Source organism: Leguminivora glycinivorella, chromosome 10, assembly GCF_023078275.1.
Source record: "Leguminivora glycinivorella isolate SPB_JAAS2020 chromosome 10, LegGlyc_1.1, whole genome shotgun sequence".
Classification (NCBI taxonomy): domain Eukaryota; kingdom Metazoa; phylum Arthropoda; class Insecta; order Lepidoptera; family Tortricidae; genus Leguminivora; species Leguminivora glycinivorella.
In genome coordinates, this window is record NC_062980.1 from 11,191,489 (window position 1) to 11,202,942 (window position 11,454).

Sequence of the window (11,454 nt, forward strand, 5' to 3'; positions counted from 1 at the left end):
ACGCAACGTTGAAGAAAATACGAAAGCAGGATATAGATATCGTCATGGGAGACCTAAACGCCAAAGTTGGGACAAACAACGTTGGTTATCAAAGACACATGGGCATGCACGGGTTGGGAGTGCGAAACGAGAACGGAGAAAGGTTTTTAGAGTTCTGCCTGGACAACGATCTTACCATCGGAGGAACGCTTTTTATTCATGGAGATAACCACAAACACACGTGGAATTCACCCGATGGAGTCACCAGGAATCAAATTGACCACCTTTCAATTAGCGCAAAATGGCGCTCATCATTGCTCGATGTCCGAAACCGTCGCGGGGCGGATATAGACAGTGACCACCACCTCGTGGTAGCCGAAGTCCGGCTCAAAGTAGCCGTAGCTCGACGTACGGACAATGCTACCAAATTAGGAAAACAATTTGACATTAGAAAGCTGCGGAACCTAGAAACAGGAAACTCTTTCAAATTGGAACTACGAAATCGTTTCTCGGTTCTCGAAGAGGACTCTAGCTCAGTCAACACGGAGTGGAACCGCATCAAAATGGTCTATACAGAAACCAGCTCCGTCGTTCTTGGACTTAAAACAGCCAAACGTGAAGATTGGATGTCGCAGAAGACTTGGGACCTAATCGAAGGAAGAAGGGAACTTCACCTTAAAATCCTGGCAACCACCGACGCGACAGTGCTAGAAAACCTGAGGCTGCAATACCGTCTAATCAGAAAGCAAATCTACCGCAGTACCCGGTGTGATAAACGAGTATGGGCAGATAGTATCGCCGATACCGCCCAACGTGCCGCAGACTCCGGTAATCTCAGGGAGATGTACAAGGCAACAAAAACCTTGGCCGGAAACCAGAATCGGAAGAAGAAACCCCTAAAAGGCAAAGAAGGCCAACTTATTGTGACATCCGAGGGACAGCTACAACGCTGGCATGAACACTTTAAGGATATCTTCCGTGTCCCTAACGACCCTAGCACTGAACGCACACCCGCAGACAGCTCGCCCTTGTCGAGACTAGATATCGACGTGTCCCCTCCTTCTGAACAAGAAGTAGCAAATTCCGTCAAATCGCTCAAAAATGGCAAAGCCCCAGGAGTCGACCTCATCACAGCAGAAAGCTGACCTGCCAACCGCCGTGAATGCCCTAACACCACTCTTGAAAAGCATTTGGCTCACTGAAGAGTTACCGGACGACTGGAACAAGGGACTTCTCATCACCGTGCCAAAAAAAGGAGACCTCAGCGATTGTAGCAACTGGAGAGGTATCACTTTGCTTTCGATCCCATCCAAGGTGCTGTGCAAGATCATTTTGGATAGATTGTCGCAGGCCGTTGAACCTCTCATACGCAAGGAGCAAGCTGGATTCCGACCCAACAGATCATGCACGGACCAGGTCAACACTCTGCGTATCATCTTAGAACAGGCTGCTGAATTTCAGAGGGAAATGTACTTAACATTTGTAGACTTCGAAAAAGCCTTTGATACGCTAAAGTGGACTTGTATCTGGAACAGACTACATGTAATTGGCGTCCCCGAAAAAATGACTAACCTTATAAAGGCCATATACAAGAACTACTCTTGCAGAGTGACACACAATGGCCTTGTTTCGGAGGATATACCAGTAAATGCGGGTGTCCGACAAGGGTGTCTTCTTTCTCCTCTCCTATTTCTTGTTGTTCTCGATGGCATCATGCACCACGCCATTGCAAATAAGCGCCGCGGCATAGAGTGGGGACTGTCCAACATTCTGGAAGATCTGGACTATGCCGATGACCTATGCCTGCTGGGCCACACACGCGCTGATATGCAAGCTAAGCTGGACGACCTTTGTAGGGAGGCAATGAAGGCGGGACTCAAAGTTAACACCCGGAAGACCCAGGAGATGAGGTGCAGAGCGACAAGTACAGTGCCGCTCCAAATTAGCACATTGTGGAACAAGTCCACAAATTTACTTACCTCGGGAGCGTCGTGTCAGAAACTGGAGGAACCGAAGAGGACATCGCTTCGAGAATAGCCAAAGCCAGAGCAACCTTCGCGCAGCTCCGCCCAGTATGGCAATCGAGTAAGTTGACACGGAGAGTAAAGCTCAAAATATTCCGGTCAAACGTAAAAACCGTATTGCTGTATGGGTGTGAGTAGGGTTGCAAAAAAACGGTTTTTTCTGGCTTGAAAAAAAACATGAAAAAAAACCGTGAAAAAAAAACAGTTTTTTTTTCTGGAGTATGTTTTTTTTCTAAAGTACGAAATCTCAAAATTCGCAAAGTAGTTAATACTTTTATACGGTTTTTTAGACTTAATGTTAACTATTAAACGAATTTAATCAAATGACTTTAATTTCTGGTCTTATAAAAGTAACATTTACGAAATCTATAGTTGGTAGTTATCACTATTTACTGTTGGCAACACCACCGCCTCTCCACGCTACACGCAGCATCGGGAATTCCCCAATAAACGTTTGTATACTAAATGTTAATTGAATTAAAATGTACGTTATTGTTATTGAAACACGTTACAACTTACGAAAAACCGTTATTGTCGTATTATTTGTTCATCTGAAAAAAAACCATATTTAGAAAAAAAACCATGGTGCTCGGTTTTTTTTCATGTTTTTTTTCATAATTCTGAAAAAAAACATTTGGTTTTTTTTCTATTTACAACCCTAGGTGTGAGACGTGGAAAGTGACAAAGAACATCTCGCGCCAGCTGCAAGTCTGCATCAACCGCTGCCTTCGTCGTATCCTCGGTATATACTGGCCCGAGAAAATATCCAATGTACACCTGTGGAGACTCTGCAATGAAACCCCGATCGACCAGCAGATTAAGCGCCGGAAATGGAGTTGGATTGGGCACACACTCCGAAGGGGTCTAAACCATATACCGAGGCAAGCTTTAGACTGGAACCCCCAAGGAAAAAGAAAAAGTTGCCGTCCAAAGCAAACTTGGCGACGGACTATTATTGCAGAGGCTAAGGAAAGACTTGGAGCGAATTGAAGCACGAAGCTCAAGACCGATCGAGGTGGCGGCGCACTGTGGACGCCCTCTGCCCCACCTAGGGGACATAGGACATTAAGTCCCATATAAAATAAGGCTTACAGTAACCTTTACTTTACGTCATATTTTCGAACGAGTTACTATAGAAGTAATACTTTTGTAGTTTTGGTCATCATAAAAATTTTCTCGAAATTTCAAAGTCAACATTGGAGGGTTTGTTCAGTCAGTATTTACTTTAATGTCTCCTTTTAATTCCGCTCAGGGACATCCATGGATACCGTTACTACGGGACGGAGATGACTGTTAATTACAACATCGAAAGAGAACACTTGAATGAATTAAGACAATTACAATACCTTAGTTAGCCATAAAGCTACCCGGGAAATACCTATTTAGAAAGAATTTCATGATTGAATTTTCATTAATTTTCAACACAGTTTAAAATACGGCAAACAAACTCTAAAACTTGGTGGCCTACGATCTGGGACGATATCCAACGGCTGCGGCAGTTCAGCCAAACTATTCACAACGGCACACTTCTTAGCACGTCCGAAGTATGTCACTTTGATATACATAATATACCGTCTCATATGGAAACGTTCATTCGATTATTTTGTGGGTTCTAGGCGAATTGATTTCCTCACAAATACTAAGACAAAATAGTAGATAGTGTCACATGCCCTATTTAAGACGCGTGCATTTATAGAATTCTGAACGAAGCGACGGAATTATTTTGAAAGTGCCTTCGGATTTTAGAGCGAAGTCCTATTTTGAATCTCATTGGTTGGAAGCCATTTTGGCTTTAGAATTTTCATGTCATAGGTGTTAACATAAATCATTTGAATCATTTCAATTCCAGCATTCATTCTTGTTGCAGGAACGCGTTTATATTTTAACACCGGTGTGAACTAATGTTCAATAACGACTGTTGAACTGGTAACCTCCTGGCTTTTTAGGGGTCGATACAGGCAAACTGCAACTTCGTCGGCATACAGCCTTACGAGTTGCAGTTTGGTGGCAATGCGTCTGCGGCCGATAAAAGATTAGAGTCTCACGGACGGCCTGGACTTTTTAATGAGTAGGTAGAAGAGATCAGAGACAAACTGGTGCATCAAGCGATTTACTGCCTTAGTTTTTGTGAATGCAGATGCAGGATCGAGGGCAGTGGGGCACGTGGCAGATCGCCCATGAAATGGACGGCAAGATTAGAGCTGCAATGGACGTGCCTCACATGTGTGAGCCGAGATCAGGTCAGATGTAGCCACAGTGAAAACGGCGACTAAGATTACGAGTAGTTTGGGGTTAAAGAAAGTAATTAACTTGAGAATCTGATTAGGTAGTTATTATGACTACGGTTTGTGTAAAGTGAGAAGAAAATAATCTTGTCTAGTAGCCGATCATAAATCATAAGCAACCCTAGATCAATTTATCGCCAAATTTTAAAGCGCTTCTTGTATGATGATGATTTAACCTAAACCTAATGGTTACATAACCGCTTATTCATAAAACCGAACAAACTTATACAAGAAATAAAACTATGGAAACGGATTAAATCGCGTATAATGAATTAATTAATGTACGTATGTTAATTGGTTAATTATTTTTTAACAGAGTAATGGTAAAATTTTTTGAATATTGTATAACTAGCTTTATTAATAGTGTGTGAACCTGCCTTAGAAATCTATATTATTTGTGGTCATGGTTCGTTAATATTTCTTGTAAGTGGGTAGCTTTTGCACATTTTAATTTTTTTCCTCAGTCACCCGTTGACCACGAACGCTGTAAAGAGTTCGAAACGTCGGGATGTATTTTAAATTCATTATACGCGATTTAATCCGTTTCCATAGTTTTATTTCATGAGTAACTATCGCGGTAACCGAAGACAATATTAAACTTATACAAGCTTAAAAATTATCTCTCTAAATTAGGAATAAAAAAAATGATATAAATATTTTATTTGATTTGGCAAACTTTTACATATTACCAACGACACTATCCCAGTACAGAATTAAATCACGCATTTCTGTGATAATATATCATCTTATTCAAAAGTACCCTTAAAGTCCCATTCCTAATTGCCAACGACGTAGACGATGGCACTTTACAGCTAAATACCACACCGATTCCAAAAAGGTTATGACATTTACACACCCGCCGTGCACAAATATTACAACTTGTAAAGAATCCTATAGCACCTTTATATTGCGTTATCCGGTAAAGCAAACAGCGCCCCACGCTATATGAGGATCATGGACTTAATTTGTTTTCTCATATGACAGGCAACTTTCCCGTATAATATTCTTATGTAAAAGTCAGGTATCTACTGTGCTTTGATATAAATATAGTGTAAACCAATCCAGATTGATCTAGGTACGTATTATACTACTGGCAACGTTCGTGAACGATAATTAGCGCTATGATTGTCACAAATACACACAATTTTATGCGCACGCCCAATAATGCTAGCGGCTGTTGAAACTGATTTGAAGATAAAGATTTAGCATAAATAACCCATAAAGTGAGGGCAGCACCAGTCATGCACATATCAAATACCAAATGGCATATATACCACTCATAACAATGGAGACATCTCCGATCCCTAAAACTAAGAGGGTTCTAAGCCCGACCGGGCCTTCATAACCAAGGTACGGAATATAACGGAAAGGGGGTGTAAATTAGGATCCCAAATACCTCTTTATAGAGATTGCCTGGCTGTCCATTTGGGGGCGAGTCACGTAATAATATTGTGGTCGACCTAATCGCAGGAATTTGCTGTCATTGTATTTACTGTAAGCACTGAAACTCCGTCGCCTATTTTCATAATAAGTTCGAAAACAGTTTTGCGGAGGGACCGAAGCGGAACGGGGCTTCTGCTTAGCGTCAGGAAAATTTTATAGACAGCGATAGATATTTATTTTACATTCATAATCGAAATAAATATGTTGATTTCCGCTGTTAAAATATGTACTATCATGTTCTCCGTGAATATGAATCAGACAGAAACTGAATTGAAAACAATTTACGTTGTTAATAAAAAATTCAAAATACGGTGCAAAAGTTAATTCATTCACAACAAAGGCATTGTATTGATGAAATAATTCGGGGCTGAATGCATACGTATTCGATTCGACAATGAAAGGAAGGAATGGAGTTGAAGTCATTTGTTTGTTGATGTCGAGCGAAGAATCATGTGCCTGGCTGGAAAGAATTTCTAATTGAGTTCTCTTATTCTGTTTAGGGTTGCTTTACCAACTTTATTTATGTAGGATAATTTATCTGACCGGAAATATATGACTACGCGCCATGTTGCAGAATTTCTGTAGAACTATTTTCTTTATACTATATTTATTTATTTAAACTTTATTGCACAAAAGAACAACTTAATGTACAAAAGGCGAACTGAATGCCATGAGGCATTCTCTACCAGTCAACCTTTGGGCAAAGCAGAGAAGATTGTAGGCGGTGCATTAAGAGACCAATTTTGAAATATCAATCAAAAGCTTAGACATATAATATATTAACGTACATACAATTACATACTATTTTTACATAAATAACGATAGGTTATATAATACATAGGTACTCATATATATAAATTATATATATATATATATATATATATATATATATATATATATATATATATATATAAATATTACTAACCTGTCAGAAAGATAACATTCAATTCTACCTTAAGCTGCCAGCAAAGAAGTCGCGCACTGATTTTTTAAAAACGTATTTGTTGGGTAATTTCCTAATGTTAGGTGGTAGACCGTTCCAGAGGCGGATGACCTGAATGGCGAAAGAGTATGACATGAAGCCCGTACGGTGAAGAGGAATAGAAAGAGTGAGATTGCCGGTAGAGCGAAACTGACGGACCCGCGAAGCATCAGAAAAATTAAAAAGAGATTTTAGATATCCAGGGGAGTGTGGATCATTAAGAATAGAATAAAGATTGCAGAGCATGCGAATATTACTATATTAAACTGTCAACGCATACATCAGAATAACAGCGCCCTCTTGACAATAGTCATATATTTTTGGTCAGGCTTTATTCATATGTGATTTGATTTAGCATTCACGTGGCGTTTAGTTCCTCGACTACATCGAGTCTCGAGTGTTTACATCCAAAGCTCATCTAAACAGGGCCTATAGCCAATAGCCAAACGTACAATCGTTGACAGACAGAGCCAATAGCGTGTCGTTCGTTGTTGGCTCTGTCACGCCAATATGAAAAAGCGATAGGAAGAGAGAAAACCACGAAACGAAAGCGTTAACTAAAGTGCTCTTGGCTAAAAAGCCATTATTTGTTATAAATATTTAACACTGCGATAAAATTAATGCTCAATTAAAAAATGAATTTCTAATCAATTTGGAAAACGTGGAAGATTCGTCCTTGACGGGAAAACGTAACACTATCCTTTTAACTTTCCTTTTACTACGACGACGAAAACAATTTTATCAACTAGCTGGTAACCTTTTCAATGTCACGGTAAATTAAGTTTCACTGTTTCATGTTTCTTTGGAAGGGCCTTTGTAGGTCATAGGTGACTATGTTCTGACTTCTGACAAAAATAGCGCTTATTACCTACGTAGGCACCAAAGAGGATCGAGTATTATAGAGAGTTACTGTCAAAGTAAAATGTGTAATGTAATCACAGTGCGTAGACTGCCATCTCTCGACACAGGCTTAAAACTTTTGAACCTCTGTTTTGACAATTTGGCCCATATTGTTAATTTGATATGTGTTAAAATATCAAATATTAATATTAGCGCCACCTAGCCGAGCGTTCCCCAAAGGTTTAACACCATCTAGGCCACCGTACCTTTTTCTATATGGCTTTGAGGTACGTTTTTTTCTTAGACTTCCAGACGGCAGACGAAATATCGGGAGCTCGACAAAAATCAAAAAGGTAATCACGGTCTATATCCCGGTCAATATAAGTCTAATGAAAATAACCGTGAATCATTCAAAACTCTTAAAAGCAAGGATATCGATATCATAATAACTGCATTAATTGAAGCCCTGTAATATCCCGGGTCTGCTCCAAAATAATAGTGAAACTAAAAAAGATTCGAACAGGGTTTATCAATATCCGCGAGTTGGGGACAATGCGGCTGATGGATGGACCAGCTCTGGTATTATGATGACTAAAATACTTATCGCGTCTGGAGTACCAGAATATTATTAATAAATTGCAACAATGAAGGCAGGAAAAATATCTAATTCGACTTTATTTTAACGTGTCACATATTCTTTCGGCCTTCGAAGGGTGGCAAGTGGATGTCCCTAACAAGACTATGCTGATGAATATTTATGTTTAATTTATATAGATACGTACTTTTGAAATTCATGAAACAGGCGGAACATGTCTGAATCGTGATTTTAACTTATTTAGTGTCCAATGGCAAGATTACTAATGTAAGCGAATATTTTAAAAATTTAATATGAACAAAAGAAACTTTTTGGTTACATAAAGGAACCCACGGGTTAAAAGTTCCCCGGACGATATCAGCCTGTCAAATTATACGCCAATGTTTGTTTTTGCAATATCAAATATCTTTATATGGCTTTTATCGTCCGGCAAACTCGTGTAGTCGATCTCTTACATAGATTTTCATCTCGGTCTACCTCACACCACACGAGATACAGACTGAGGTAGCCTGAAATCGTAAGTCGGATATCAAATAACCTCGATATGTTTCAGATTCGAAGGGCATACATCTTCAGGAGTTTGCGCTGGTCCGTTGCACACCCTACATATGAGGCAGAATATAGGTATAGGTAATCCTTATACTGGTCTTCATGCGGCGACGTGTTCGATAAACGTCCAAAATAAAGCCCCATCTGAATGCCCCCGCTTACGGTGATTTATAAATGACCGTCCGGGCGTATAGAATGTGGCGCTTTATTTGTATGCCTTTGAGCCTTCATTCATACAATTTGTGACACATGCGTAGCGCCGAGGTTTTATTTAACATGTTTTGTTGTATAGTCATACCACAGCCGATTGTTCTGTACAATTTTACAAATATTTATTTTAATCTTGCAAATTAGGGTTAAGAAGAATAGAAGGACATGAAAATATAGGACAAAATATCAACTACAACAGAAAAATTATTTCGATCCGACGTATAGTTAGTCAATGCCATGGCAACTGAGCAACCCAGCTTCGAGTTACGTATTCCGCCTTCCACGAAAATTTTGATATGAAATCTCATTATTAATGACGGCATCTCATGTAGTTTAAAGGACTTCTTTAAAACTTAACGCACTTCGTCTCGTCCTCGTTGTACACATCAATGTCAGGGCCCATTTAACGGTGCGGGAACTCATTCGAGTTTCATAAATGTGCGGTATTCGATCGGTATGCAGAATTGTACGTAACCTGCCGACCTAGCCGACGTGACAACCGTTGATGCTAAACACCGATTGAAACGCAGTCTGGCTCTGTCGCGCCAATACGGAAGAGAGATAGAGGTAGCACGAAAGCGAAATTATTGTTAGACCTTGTGCATTTGACTACGTTTGACTACGTACCCCGCCTAACGGTCACCGTCTAACGCCTGCAACTCAAACAGTGTCACATGCGCGTTACCAACCCATTAGAAACTTGTACACTAAAATCGCAACAAGCTCGCATGTTTTTATGGCCCATAGCTTTTAATTTGTTGTAAAACGTAACAACTTTTCTTGCGCCTGTCTCTAACATAATTTTCTGTTAATTTTTGATCCCACCGGGATTTCACGCATCTCGTAACCATTCCACATGGAGGCATCACGATGCGAGTCGCGTGTCGAGTGACGGATGGAGCGGCTGCCGCGATTAATGCGCTCGCAGGCCGCCTGTCGGCGCCACGTGCTCAATCCGATTGTCTGCTGGTGCGAACGGTGTTGTTTTGACATTTCGTTATTTATTATGTCTTGACGCATCTGTGATCTGGGACTGTGTGAGATTGGATGGGTGTGTGGGTTTGGACTCGAAATCGCCCGTAATAATATGTACTTAATCAACGTTCACACAATTTCAAGCTTCGCAGTGCTCATGTCAGATAATCTTTAATGCTTGCGAAGCTTGATACATTTTTAATAGTGTACCTACAGCGAGATGTAAAAATGTATCAATCAATCAATCAATAATAATTTATTTCAAAATTTTTACATTTTATATAGCATGCTTAGTTATAGTAATAACACAATTAGTGTTATTACTAATAAAGTAATAAATAGGCCATAATATGAGTCAAAAATTGCTAATTTAATAAGTGGCATCTAGTTTGTCGCTGTAGGTACTCGTACCTACTAGGTACAGATCTGTTGGTGAAGAATGTATTCTTGATAATGATGTATTCCTTGAACAATAATTTTCTTATTGTTTAGCAAAAACATCAGAGAAAATGTTCGCGTTTCCATTATTTGTCAGCTTACTAATAAAAAGTCGTTTTTAAAAGTGACATATCCAATCTCATACCTATCCAATATAAGGTAGACTAGATATGAAGTTTGAATCGGGCCGTCTGATTAAAAGTTAGTAAAACTTTACGATAGTTATTGTAAGAGACATCTGTTTCATTAAAACGAAACTACAATACAATACTTGCCTGACAAGAAGAGAGTTACGTTCCGAACGAGAAGCTCGCGGTAGTTTAATGAAGTTCAACTCAAGAACAATAGATGGCGCTCTACTTGATATCACGAAACGTAACACAGATGGCAGCATATTTATGTTCGAAAATATAACTTACTAACTTTTATAAACATAACAAACTGGAAGCTTAGTTTTATACAGCACAATAGGATCACTAGGTTTGAAAGCCTACCTATTTGACTGTACTTACCTATGTCAACAGTAGGAGTATGTGAAACAGGAGAACGATATGACCAATTTACATCCTAAGTACAGACACGTATACACAAAAAACGTGCACTCAAAAAATCACGACTAAAATCTCAACACTATGAAAGTTTCAGTGCCACTTTTAACAAGTAAGGGTTGAAAGGAAACAATATTGTAATCTTTCAGTGGCAGGTTTCTAATGCATCGCTCACACCACAATGCATGGACCAAAATACTCCACAGTCGACTTCTACGACATCCACGGGAGGAAATGAGGTGGTGAAATCCTTAACACACAGTGAAGTATATAACAATATTCATCAAGAATGTACGTCGCAATAATGCAATAGACACTTCTAATAAATATCCTTTATACTCGACGATGCAGACACATTATTCTATTTCTGACCGACTTTGTTTTTGTTTAATTATAGTGCAATGCGTATTACACTTCATATAAATATAGCGAACTAGCATCGAAGAATACGAGACTATAGGGCGTATTCAGATTTTAGAAACACGACATTAATTTGACGAGACGCAAATTGGTGAGAATTCATTAGCTATTGAAGTATTAAAAGTCCAAGAAAGTTAATATTAATCAATCTTGTGTTCAGATTCAA